Here is a 12,412-nt window from a genome sequence, read left to right as displayed (position 1 = left end):
GCTTAATTATATGTATATGTATGAGTATATGTATGTGTGTATATCTGTTTATATGTCCTTTTTTTAGATTCTTTTTTTTGCATTTTCTCTGTGTATATGTATGTATATATGTTCTCTGTATATATATATGTTCATGTATATATGCAAAAGATAGATTTTTAGAAGTTAGGATTTTTTCTGTTCATAGATTTTTTTGGTGATATTAATTATTGTAGAATATGCAAATGTTTGTATATTCATATGAACAATGCATTAGGCAAAACCTTTACTTTTTTTCGAAATTTTCTATTTGAACATTTTTTTATGAATGAGAGGAAAAAGGAAAATAAGAAGAGGAAGAAAGGAGAAGAAGAGGAGAAATAAATAAGAAGAGGAAAAAAGAAGAAAAAGAAGAGAAGAAGAAGAAAGGAATAGAAGAGAAGAAGAAAAAATAGAAAAAATTATATTTTTCTTCTTCTCTCCTCTATTCCTTTCTTCTTCTCCTCTTTTTTTTTTCTTCTTTTTTTTCGATCTTCTCCTCTATTCCTTTTCTTCTTCTCCTCTTTTTGTTTCTTCTTCGTTTTCTTATGTTTTATCGGGTCTGTCGTCGTCGATATACCCCTCTCCCGATAACTTCAACACGAGGGGGGATCGATATACCCCCTCCCCGATAATATTAGTTTCCCATGTACGTTCATTGTCGTTGTCGATATAACCCCCTCCCAATAACTTCAACACGTGGGGGGGGGTCGATATACCCCCTCCCCGATAACATTATTTTCCCATGTATATATGTCATCGTTGTCGATATATATAACTCCCTCCCAGATAACTTCGACATGATGGACGGTCGATATTTATACCCCCTCTCGACCATGATAACTTATACCACGGGAGCACCCCCCGGCCCTCTCGCTCGACCAAAACTCTCGATCACACCCAAACCGTAGAAAAAAAGGTGTCGGTCTCCTACCCCCTCCTGCCGCGCCCCTACCCTTGAAGCGTTGCTGAGGCCACCCCAAACCCGGAATAAGCTAGGTCTACGTTTGCACTAACCACCTGCTGTCATGTTTGTGTAATAATTGCCATGTTGTAATATTTGCAGAAACAATGGAGCATGAACGAGACGAGCAAGCAGAAGAGGTGTTGGGGGACATAATCTTAGCCGGAGGTCATATCTTGTCGTATCTTAATGACAATGATGTTCTGGAAGAACAGGGTGAAGAAGCAGGCTACGGTGATCGAAGAGTGGAGGAGGAAAGACATGATTATGATGGCTCCGGTGACCCAAAGCTGGTGCAAGAAGAAGCCCGAGGTGACGGCTCTGGTGACCGAACAGAGTCCGGCCAGGTAAATATATTAGTTAAGCCTTTGCTGACTAGCTAATTGATGCATTCATTGTTTTGGTATGTACACATATTAATTAACACTCGTCTTTCTTCTTTTTTCTAGCCCTCTGGATCGAGCACAACTGCGGTAAAGAGACGAGGCCCGAAGAGAAAGTTGCGCTCGGATGAAAGGTTTGAGATCACAGCAATCGCGCGCGACGGCCAACCGATTGAACCCATCCGGACAAAGGATGCATTTGCTGCTCAGTGCGGGGTTCTAGTTAGGGACAAGATCCCGATCAGCATCCACCAATGGTATAAGCCTAAGAAGGAAGACCCTGAGGTGTCTTATGTCAATGATATGCAAAAAGATGATCTTTGGACTGAGCTGAAGGCAAATTTCACCCTACCGCCAGAGGAGGATCCGGAGAAGCCAGTTAAAGAGCAATTAATCAAGTCTCATGCTCTTAAGAAGATGGCAGACCTATTTAGGAGGTGGAAGAATGAGCTAAAAACGTTTGTCGACAAAGAAGAGACACCCGAATTCATCGGCCGGTATGAGAAGATCAGAGATCACTGGCCCGCATTTGTGGCCCACAAGACATCGGAAAAGAGTAAGAAGATGTCAGGGACAAACAAGAAGAATGCTGCGAAGAAGAAGCTTCACCATCGCACGGGGTCAGGTGGCTACCTCAAAGCCCGGCCTAAGTGGGCCAAGGCTGAGAATGATCTGCTTGAAAAAGGGATCGAACCACAGACAATGAACTGGACAGACCATTGCCGGACTTGGTTCTTCGGGGCTGGCGGAACCTTGGACCCTGTATCAGGGAGGTGCGTTTGGACGAACGAGCTTTTGAGAATACCAGTCAAGAAGATTCAGCAATATATCGATGCAGCGCAGGAAGGGACGTTCGTTCCAGACAAAGAGAACGACGAGCTCACAATGGCCCTCGGGAATCCTGAGCACCCTGGACGGACACGAGGCACGCCAGGCTCCGTTCCGTGGAAGGCTGGTTTTCCGGACGCAGGCGGTTACAAAATCCAGGAGAGGAGGAAGAAAATGGAGCAGACCCAAATTCAGAAGCTGCACGAAAGGGTTCAAGCGCTAGAGGAACGAGACAGCAATCGACATGCCGAAACTACCCCCGAAGCTACCCCGCCATCTCAGCGGAGAAGCAGCGTGGCTTCCACCGAGCTGCTTCAGCTGGAGCATGTCTTGACGGCTCCTGCTAGCTACCCCGTGGATGCTATCACGGAGTCTCAACATTGCCCCTTATGGCGCAATGGCAGAACATCAAAGTCAAGGTGGCTGTTGGCTCTGTTTTACCTCCTGAACCCGGCGCAACCTACCATTGCCGGCCGATTCCAGAAGGATATGCAAGGGTGATGGTGGATGAAATAACGGAGGGATTTGAGGACCTCCAGCTTGACCACCCTACCGGTGAAGGGGAGACTCGGCTGGGTTTAGCTCTGAACACTCCGTGCCTATGGCGGAAGGAGCTCATCAACCTTCCGAACTGGACGGCTCCGGCGAGTAAGGGCAGTCCGCCTCCTCCTCCGCCTCCTCCTCTGGCGAGTGATCAGGACACTCAGCCTCCTTCTCCGGCGCGTGGCGGCACTCCGCCTCCTCCTCCGCCTCCTCCTCCGGCGAGTGATCAGGGCACTGAGCCTCCTTCTTCGACGCGTGGCGGCACTCCGCCTCCTTCTCCGTCTGCGCCGGCGCACCAGAGCAGCCAGCCTCCTCCTTCTCCGCCTCGTCAGCAAGGGCGGAAGAGACCCGCCGCCGCTGCGGCTGCTTTGGCGCGTCGTAGTCCTTCTCCTCCGCCTCGTAAGCAAGGAAAGAAGACAGCCGCAGCCGCTCCGTCTGCTGCCGGCGTCTAGCAGTACAGCTGCCAGAGGTGGGAGGCAATACAGATTCGTTCCTTCTCTGAAGACTCCAGAGAAGTTACCATACGAGAGGACCGAGGAGGAAACCAGGAAGATCGTGTGAGCCGAAGTGACAAACTTCTTTGAAGGGGTGAAAGCAAAGAAACATCCACCTCCGGAGGAGAAGGTAGATCCGGTGAAAGCAAAGCGCACTCTGGCTGCCCTGACAAAACCACCAAAGTCTCCGCCGAGAGGCAACTATGAGCGCATTCTTGCAAAGACATATGCTGAAGCGGAGCGGTCAGGAAGTACTGTCAGTGATCAAAGGTTAAAAGAACGACGAGCTGGGAAAAAAATTGCCCATCTTGGCGAACAAGCGAACCAATCGTGCCCCCCGCTCAAGGTGTCAAAAGACATCATCGCTAATGATCCGAGGATGGTGCCCGGTTATAGCAATCTTGGAGATTACCTGCCCGACGATGTACATTATGAAATCATAGAGGTGGACGAATACAAATACCATTACGGGAAGCCTCTCGTCAAAGATGAAAGATCTCTAACAACGATGATGCGAAGATTACATGATTGGTACATGAAAACCTGCAGAGAGTCTGATGGGACGAGTACTTTGACGCTGAGAGTTAAACCGGAGCATGACCTCGTTGGAATTGAACTGCTGAATGTTCCATTTGAGGATTTCTTCCAGTTTTACAATCAAAAGGCCCTTGATAAAACAATGATCACTTGCTACTGTCTATAAGTAGTACTAGTTCTATCATTAAGTCTCTCTATATAGGTCAACTCTTTCATTGCATGTATTTATAATTATCCTCACTATATTATGCAGATTGAAGATCGCCGAATTGAAGAAAAGACAAATCGGTGATATTGGGTTCATTAACACAAATCTCATAGATGCGTATACGGTTGAAAAATATCCCAAAGAAGCCAAGGCCAACTTGCTACAATCATTGGTATTAAATCAAAACAAAGATATAACACTCTTTCCTTACAACTTCAAGTGAGTGTTACTGTCTTGTGCATATTCGGTTTCCCTTATTAGTCCAGGTTATGGTAATGTAATTGATGACTTATGCATGCATGCACAGCTTCCACTATATTCTCTTAGATATTAAGCTTGAGCAGGGAGTAGTAACCGTCTTAGACTCGAGACGAAAAGATCCCCAGGACTATGCGAACATGACTCAAATGCTCGAGAAGTAAGTTAAATCGATCATTATCCACCATATCAGCAACTTTGTTCATTTCCTGATATCAAGTAATTGTTTTCTTTGTCTGGCAGGGTTTGGAGAAAATTCACCACAAAAGCTCCGGGACTGCCGAAGAAGCTGCAATTTAAACACCCGAAAGTAAGTACTATAGTAGCATGTTCCGCGCATCTCCTAGTGATTCAAGTGCTAGTTTCATCAATACCATTTAGCATGCTTGCTTATCAGTTTGATTGACCTCTATTTCTTGTAAAGTGGTTGTGGCAGGAACCCAGGAATAATTACTGTGGATACTACGTTTGCGAGTCCATCCGCTACGAGACCTGTGAGCGGGGCTACACTGAAGAACAATATGAAGTGCGTAAGCAATAATATTCACAATTTTATTTTATTACCATCATTTGTGTTGAGTTTCATTTATACATATATATATATGTATTGACCCCCTTCTTCAAATTAAATGTTTCGGAAGCGGGACGAACTCCTAGCACCAGATCGTACGCGAGGAATTCAAGAGGAATTGGCGGCATTCTTCCTTGACCACGTGACCGCTGAAAACGGAGAATACTATATGGACCCTGTGTTCTTACAATTTAATTAGGAGATTGTATTGTAAGAGATAATTATTGTATATATGTAGCCGGTAGTGTCGGATAGATATACGAGAACTTGTTGTTCGACCAATCTCTCGGAGAAGGAGAGGTGGTCGATATCACTTCTCTCTGTATGCATATGTTCATGACGATCTTCTGTTTCCTTCATTTGATTACTAGCTAGCGTGTCTAGTCCTCTCCATACGTATATAGTACGTAGCGTCGACCAAGCACGGAGATAAGAGAGGACACTTCTCTCTATTAATTAGCTAGCTAACACAATATATGAAACACCTAAATTAACCCCCCACCCCCCCTTCAAAAAAAACAAAAACCCCAGCCCCTGAAAAGCTGACGCGTGGATGCCTATTGGTCCCGGTTGGTGACACCAACCGGAACAAAAGGCCCTGCCTATTGGTCCCGGTTGGTGGCACCAACCGGGACCAAAGGCCCCCTGCCTGGGCTGGCAGCAGCGGCCACGTGGAGGACCTTCTGTCCCAGTTCGTGTAAGAACCGGGACTAAAGGGTTAGGGCTTTAGTAACGACCCTTTAGTCCCGGTTCGAAAACCGGGACAAAAGGCCTTTACAAACCGGGGTAAAAGCCCCTTTTCCTACTAGTGATCTCCAGAAGGAATACGAGGGAGGCTGCTTGTGAACTGGTCAAGAGGGAGCTAATCAAACACTACTTAAACATGAACTGAGCGGTCAAAGGCGCCGGCTGGTGTGCATGTGGTGCAATTGTATATATTGCCATTAGCAACTAGCAGGCCCGGATGACGGTGTCAGTATGGGTAATTACATGCCTGTCTAGCTAGAAAATGGTATAGATAAAGTCTGAGATTCCTCGATTACTTGCTTAATAAGCTATTTGTGTGCGTAATATATATATATATTATGTCAAGCAAGCTAAATGCCCCACATGACAGTTGTGAGTGTATGTCTTACCGCGCGTAGATTGAAAACAATATAAGTGCAGTTTAACATTCCTTGACTTTTCCATAATATGCTAGTTGTGTCAGCTTTTATTCTTAGTACGACTTGTCTTTGTCGGACATCGGTTCAAAGTCTCCACTTTACTTATTATTTTGGACTGCCCATTCCTAATCAACTTCTCCTTAATTAGGTACTTGAAGATTTGCAGTGTCGACTACCGATTATATAATACTATTCATCAACTCATGCAGTTGCACGGGCTATAAATTTGTGTATATCATTATGATGAAAATTCATATTATTGATAATAATTGAATGAACTTTGTGAAGAAGAAAAACAAAGATATGTATACATGAACATTATTCATTCTTATAGTTTCCCTTATATTATGGAAGTCCACGAATTCCCTCATGTCTATTGAAAATTCAATTACTCATAATATACATGCTGATATTTTAAACACCTAACCAAGTTGTATATATATATATATATATATATATATATATATATATATATATATATATAATTGTGCACGGGGCTCTTCTTTTGGACCCTATACTTGTGCACGGGCAGTCAGAGCCGCGCGCCACGGCCACACCTTGCAGGGCAGAAGAGGGAAGCCGAAGAGAAGCCGAAGCGCAAGACAACCGAGGCAACGCCAAGACCAGAAACACAGGAGAGCAAAGGGGCAAGGTGGACTCCCCCGGCAAGAGCCTTGCCGGGGCGGCCTCCGCGGCCCCGGCAAGAGCCTTGCCGGGGCAACTTGCCTGATGCCAGTAGAGCAGGCCACCCTTGAGCCCGTGGGTTCCAACACCAGCCAACCAACTACATTGGAACCAGGGCTCGGGATGCGCCTCTGTGGTGGCATGCAAATCTTCGTCAAGATCATAAACATGTGAGATCAGATGAGGACCAGAAGACGGCGACCCTCGGCGAGATGCCAGCCGAGGGAATCCACAAGAGCCCCGGCAAGCGCCTTGCCGGGGACGACTGCAACGCCACGGCAAGACCCTTGCCGGGCCCCCGGCAAGGCCCTTGTCGAGGACATCGGCGGGGCCACAGCCAGGCCCGCGTCGACCAAGACTCCGCCGCCGTTCGCATGCAGCTGCCAGCCCAACCAGCTGGGTAGGCACCTGTGTGGCAACATGCGGCTTCCAGGCCAACTCAGCAAGCACCTACGTGGTGGCATGCAGATCTTTGTGAAGGCTCCACCACCGCGCCACCTCAGCAGCCTGCCTGCCTACATGGCAACGCACGCATCGCTAGCCTAGGCACGTGTCGAAGCGAGGCGGAGCGGCGACGGACGGGACGGGCCTCGTTCCCATCCCTAATAAAGCTAATGGACACCTAAGTAGCGCATTTAATGCGCTTTGTCTTGTAACGCCGGGCGATAAGCTCGCGCACTGTAGACCTTTCCACCTCATGTGTGCCACTGTGGCGACCCCGTTTGCCTATAAAAGGAGGCCCGAGGCGACCAGGAGAGGGATTCGGCTCTTTTGGGCAAGTTACACCCCGTAGCTAGCTCAAGAACACAAGAGCACTCAATACATCCACCAAAGCAGGACTAGGGTATTATGCATCCTCGCGGCCCGAACCTGGGTAAACGATCTGTGTGCTTCCTGTTAGACCTGCTCTTCTCACAACCCCGCGCCCCGTCAACCGTAGTAGGGATTCCTGTGATCCCATAGGTGTCGTTTTCCTCGACATCTTTGGCGCGCCAGGTGGGGGGTGCGCAGATGTGGAAATCTGGTCTGATCGGAGTAGCGGCTCCATCGTGGCCGTCGTTCGAAGGAGGGAGACGACCAAGCTTGGCGGCACCATCTGCAGATGCGATGGACGCCCATGCAACGACAGAAAAGCTAAGTCACGCCAAACTTTAAATATTTCCTTTTTATATAAGGTTATTATCCTCGAAGGTCCTGCCCTATGTATGGAAAACCTGCACACAAGGGGGCCCTTCCGCGATTGGCAGCGCCCTTACTCTGTTTCGAGTCCGCTCAACAGCTTAAGCGGCCGCGTCGAGAACGGCACGGTAGCCTTCCGCAATTGGCAACGCTCTCGTTTCTGACTCGAGTCAAGCTCGACAGTTCGAGCGGCCGCTTTGAGAGCGGTAAGGTGGTTCGCCTGGCAGCAAGCACACCCGACAGGCCATTGGGGATCCGTCCCCGAGGAGCCGCCCTGGGTTTACGCGCCGGCAAGCCTGCCCGATTAGCGTAGGGTGAACATACAAAGGGGGGATTGAACAGGAAAGTAACATGCATAATATCAGAAGTACTGCAGAGTTATATTACATCCATTGTTGCTGCGGTTCTAACTAAAGATAGAAATTGTCTTGGTCATGAATATGCAGCAGTGATGAGAAACGGGGTGCCTAATCCCGAACGCTGGCCCTCCACCCTCTCGATTCCGTCGATGCAGCTGACGATGGGCATGATACGCTCCTTGAGCGCCGCGAGGTTAGCACCCTCCCGCAAGCTCTCCAGCGCGGCGTCGAAGTCGACGTCGGGGTTCCAGTATGCCACCTTGGTGAGGACCTTGGTCATGGCACCCCGGCAAAGCCTCCGGGACACGTCGGCCAGAGAGGCCGCCCGATTGGAGTGCAGCTGCTCCAGGGCCCCGAGGTCACCCTCGAAGAATAGGGTCAGCCTGGCGTTGGAGGTCGTGCTGCGAAATGGGGCGTACCTCACGTTTGGCATACCCACGGTGGCCAGCTGCGTGGTGATCCTGCCGGCGACGTCCTCGAGGCGGCTGATCCAGTGATTCTCGCCATCCACAAAATCCTTGTGGTTGGCGGCTTCGTTCTTCCGCTGCGGCTTCTCGGCCTCTAGATCCTTGGCCAGGGTCTCCTCCCGAGACCTGGCCTCTGAGAGCATCTCCTCAAGGCCCTCTAGCTTCAGCTTAAGGTCTTTGATGGAGTTGTTGACCTCCGAGAGCTCCTCGGCCCTACTAACGGCCGCGTCCTGCGCCTCTGTCAGGGCGCCGTTGAGCGTGTCCTTCTACTTGGACAGCTTCAGGGCCTGGTCCTTCAACTCGTCCCGCTCCACCTCCAGCTCCTTCACCCTGCCGGCGTGAACTAGAGCCTGGGCATCGAGCGCCTCTCTGTGCCTCTGCTCCAGCTCTTGGGTCCGCTGCACGATGAGCTTCTCCACCTCCTCGTCCTTGCCGCGGAGCGTTGCGGCAAGCTTCTCCTCACGCGCGGCAAGGTCCTCCTCCTAGGAGTTTAGCGTGGCCTGGTGCTGGGTCCGAGCGGCCTCAGTTGCGGCGGCCAAGCTCTCCGCCGTCTCCTGGGCCTTCTCGATGTCGGGCCGCTTCATGGTGAGCTCCACGTCGTGCTTGGCCAGCTCACCCTGGGCGACCTTCATCTCCTCACAAGCCTGGCGGAACCAAGTCTGCGTCTCGGCAGCGCGCACCTTGAGGTCTGATACGTCTCCAACGTATCTATAATTTTTGATTGCTCCATGCTATATTATCTTCTGTTTTGGACATTATTGGGCTTTATTATTCACTTTTATATTATTTTTGGGACTAACCTATTAACCGGAGGCCCGGCCCAGAATTGCTGTTTTTTGCCTATTTCAGAGTTTCGCAGAAAAAGAATATCAAACGGAGCCAAAAACCTAATTCCACCGCCGCAACCTTCTATACCCACGAGATCCCATCTTGGGGCCTGTGCCGGAGCTCCGCCGGAGGGGCATCCATCACGGAGGGCTTCTACATCAACACCATAGCCTCTCCGATGAAGTGTGAGTAGTTTACCTCAGACCTTCGGGTCCATAGTTATTAGCTAGATGGCTTCTTCTCTCTTTTTTGATCTCAATACAATGTTCTCCCCCTCTCTCGTGGAGATCTATTCGATGTAATCTTCTTTTGTGGTGTGTTTGTTGAGACCGATGAATTGTGGGTTTATGATCAAGTTTATCTATGAACAATATTTCAATCTTCTGAATTCTTTTATGTATGATTGGTTATCTTTGCAAGTCTATTCGAATTATCAGTTTGGTTTGGCCTACTAGATTGATCTTTCTTGCAATGGGAGAAGTGCTTAGCTTTGGGTTCAATCTTGCGGTGTCCTTTCCCAGTGACAGTAGGGGCAGCAAGGCACGTATTGTATTGTTGCCATCGAGGATAACAAGATGGGGTTTTTATCATATTGCATGAATTTATCCCTCTACATCATGTCATCTTGCTTAAGGCGTTACTCTGTTCTTATGAACTTAATACTCTAGATGCACGCTGGATAGCGGTTGATGTGTGGAGTAATAGTAGTAGATGCAGGCAGGAGTCGGTCTACTTGTCTCGGACGTGATGCCTATATACATGATCATACCTAGATATTCTCATAACTATGCTCAATTCAGTCAATTGCTCAACAGTAATTTGTTCACCCACCGTAAAATACTTATGCTCTTGAGAGAAGCCACTAGTGAAACCTATGGCCCCCGGGTCTATCTTCATCATATTAATCTTCCAACACTCAGTTATTTCCGTTGCCTTTTACTTTGCTTTTATTTTACTTTGCATCTCTATCATAAAAATACCAAAAATATTATCCTATCATATCTATCAGATCTCACTCTCGTAAGTGACCGTGTAGGGATTAATAACCCCTTATCACGTTTGTTGCGAGGATTTATTTGTTTGTGTAGGTGCGAGGGACTCGCGCGTAGCCTCCTACTGGATTGATACCTTGGTTCTCAAAAATTGAGGGAAATACTTACGCTACTTTGCTGCATCACCCTTTCCTCTTCAAGGGAAAACCAACGTAGTGCTCAAGAGGTAGCAAGAAGGATTTCTGGCGCCGTTGCCAGGGAGGTCTACGCAAAAGTCAACATACCAAGTACCCATCACAATCCCTTATCTCCCGCATTACATTATTTGCCATTTGCCTCTCGTTTTCCTGTCCCCCACTTCACCCTTGCCGTTTTATTCGTCCTCTCTTTTTCGTTTGCCTCTTTTTGCCCGTCTCTTGTTTGCTCGTGTGTTGGATTGCTTATTTGTCACGATGGCTCAAGATAATACCAAATTATGTGACTTTACCAATACCAACAATAATGATTTCCTTAGCACTCCAATTGCTCCTCTTACCAATACTGAATCTTGTGAAATCAATGTTGCTTTGTTGAATCTTGTCATGAAAGATCAATTCGCCGGCCTTCCTAGTGAAGATGCCGCTACTCATCTAAATAGCTTCGTTGATTTGTGTGATATGCAAAAGAAGAAAGATGTTGACAATGATATTGTTAAATTAAAGCTATTTCCTTTTTCGCTTAGAGATCGTGCTAAAGCTTGGTTTTCGTCTTTGCCTAAAAATAGTATTGATTCTTGGAATAAGTGCAAAGATGCTTTTATCTCTAAGTATTTTCCTCCCGCTAAGATTATCTCTCTTAGAAACGATATTATGAATTTTAAGCAACTTGATCATGAACATGTTGCACAAGCTTGGGAGAGGGTGAAATTAATGATACGTAATTGCCCTACTCATGGTTTGAATTTGTGGATGATTATACAAAAAATTTATGTCGGATTGAATTTTGCTTCTAGAAATCTTTTAGATTCGGCCGCGGGAGGCACTTTTATGGAAACCACTTTAGGAGAAGCTACTAAACTCCTAGATAATATTATGGTTAATTATTCTCAATGGCACACTGAAAGATCTACTAATAAAAAAGTGCATGCGATAGAAGAAATTAATGTTTGGAGTGGAAAGATGGATGAACTTATGAAATTATTTGCTACTAAGAGTGTTTCTTCTGATCCCAATGATATGCCTTTGTCTACTTTGATTGAGAATAATAATGAATCTATTGATGTGAATTTTGTTGGTAGGAATAATATTGGTAACAACGAGTATAGAGGAAACTTTAATCCTAGGCCTTATCCTAGCAATTCCTCTAATAATTATGGTAATTCCTACAACAATTCTTATGGAAATTTTAATAAGATGCCCTCTGAATTTGAGACTAGTGTAAAAGAGTTTATGAATTCACAAAATAATTTCAATGCTTTGCTTGAAGAGAAATTGCTTAAAGTTGATGAATTGGCTAGGAACGTTGATAGAATTTCTCTTGATGTTGATTCTTTAAAACTTAGATCTATCCCTCCTAAGCATGATATCAATGAGTCTCTCAAAGCCATGATAATTTCCATTGATGAGTGCAAAGAAAGAACCGCTAGGATGCGTGCTAAGAAAGATTGCTTTATGAAAGCGTGTTCTTCTAGTCCTTATGAAAAGAAAGATGAAGATCTAAAAGTTATTGATGTGTCCCCTATTAAATCTTTGTTTTGCAATATGAATCTTGATAATGATGGGACTGAATATGATCCACCTTTACCTAGAAGGCGTTCCAAAATTTCAGAGTTTTTAGATCTTGATGCTAAAATTGATAAAAGTGGGATTGAAGAGATCAAAACATTAGATGTTAATAAACCAACTATTTTGGATTCCAAGGAATTTAATTATGATATTTGTTCTTTGATAGATTG

General features: G+C 46.6%; 1 pseudogene; it reads left to right on the top strand.

Annotated features, from left to right (window-relative positions):
- Positions 1-516: 516 nt before the first annotated feature.
- On the top strand, positions 517-5,976 carry LOC141022245 (uncharacterized; annotated as a pseudogene).
- The last annotated feature ends 6,436 nt before the right edge of the window (positions 5,977-12,412 follow it).

The sequence above is a fragment of the Aegilops tauschii genome, chromosome 5, assembly GCF_002575655.3.
Source record: "Aegilops tauschii subsp. strangulata cultivar AL8/78 chromosome 5, Aet v6.0, whole genome shotgun sequence".
Classification (NCBI taxonomy): Eukaryota; Viridiplantae; Streptophyta; class Magnoliopsida; order Poales; family Poaceae; genus Aegilops; species Aegilops tauschii.
This window is presented reverse-complemented; position numbering and strand designations above follow the sequence as displayed.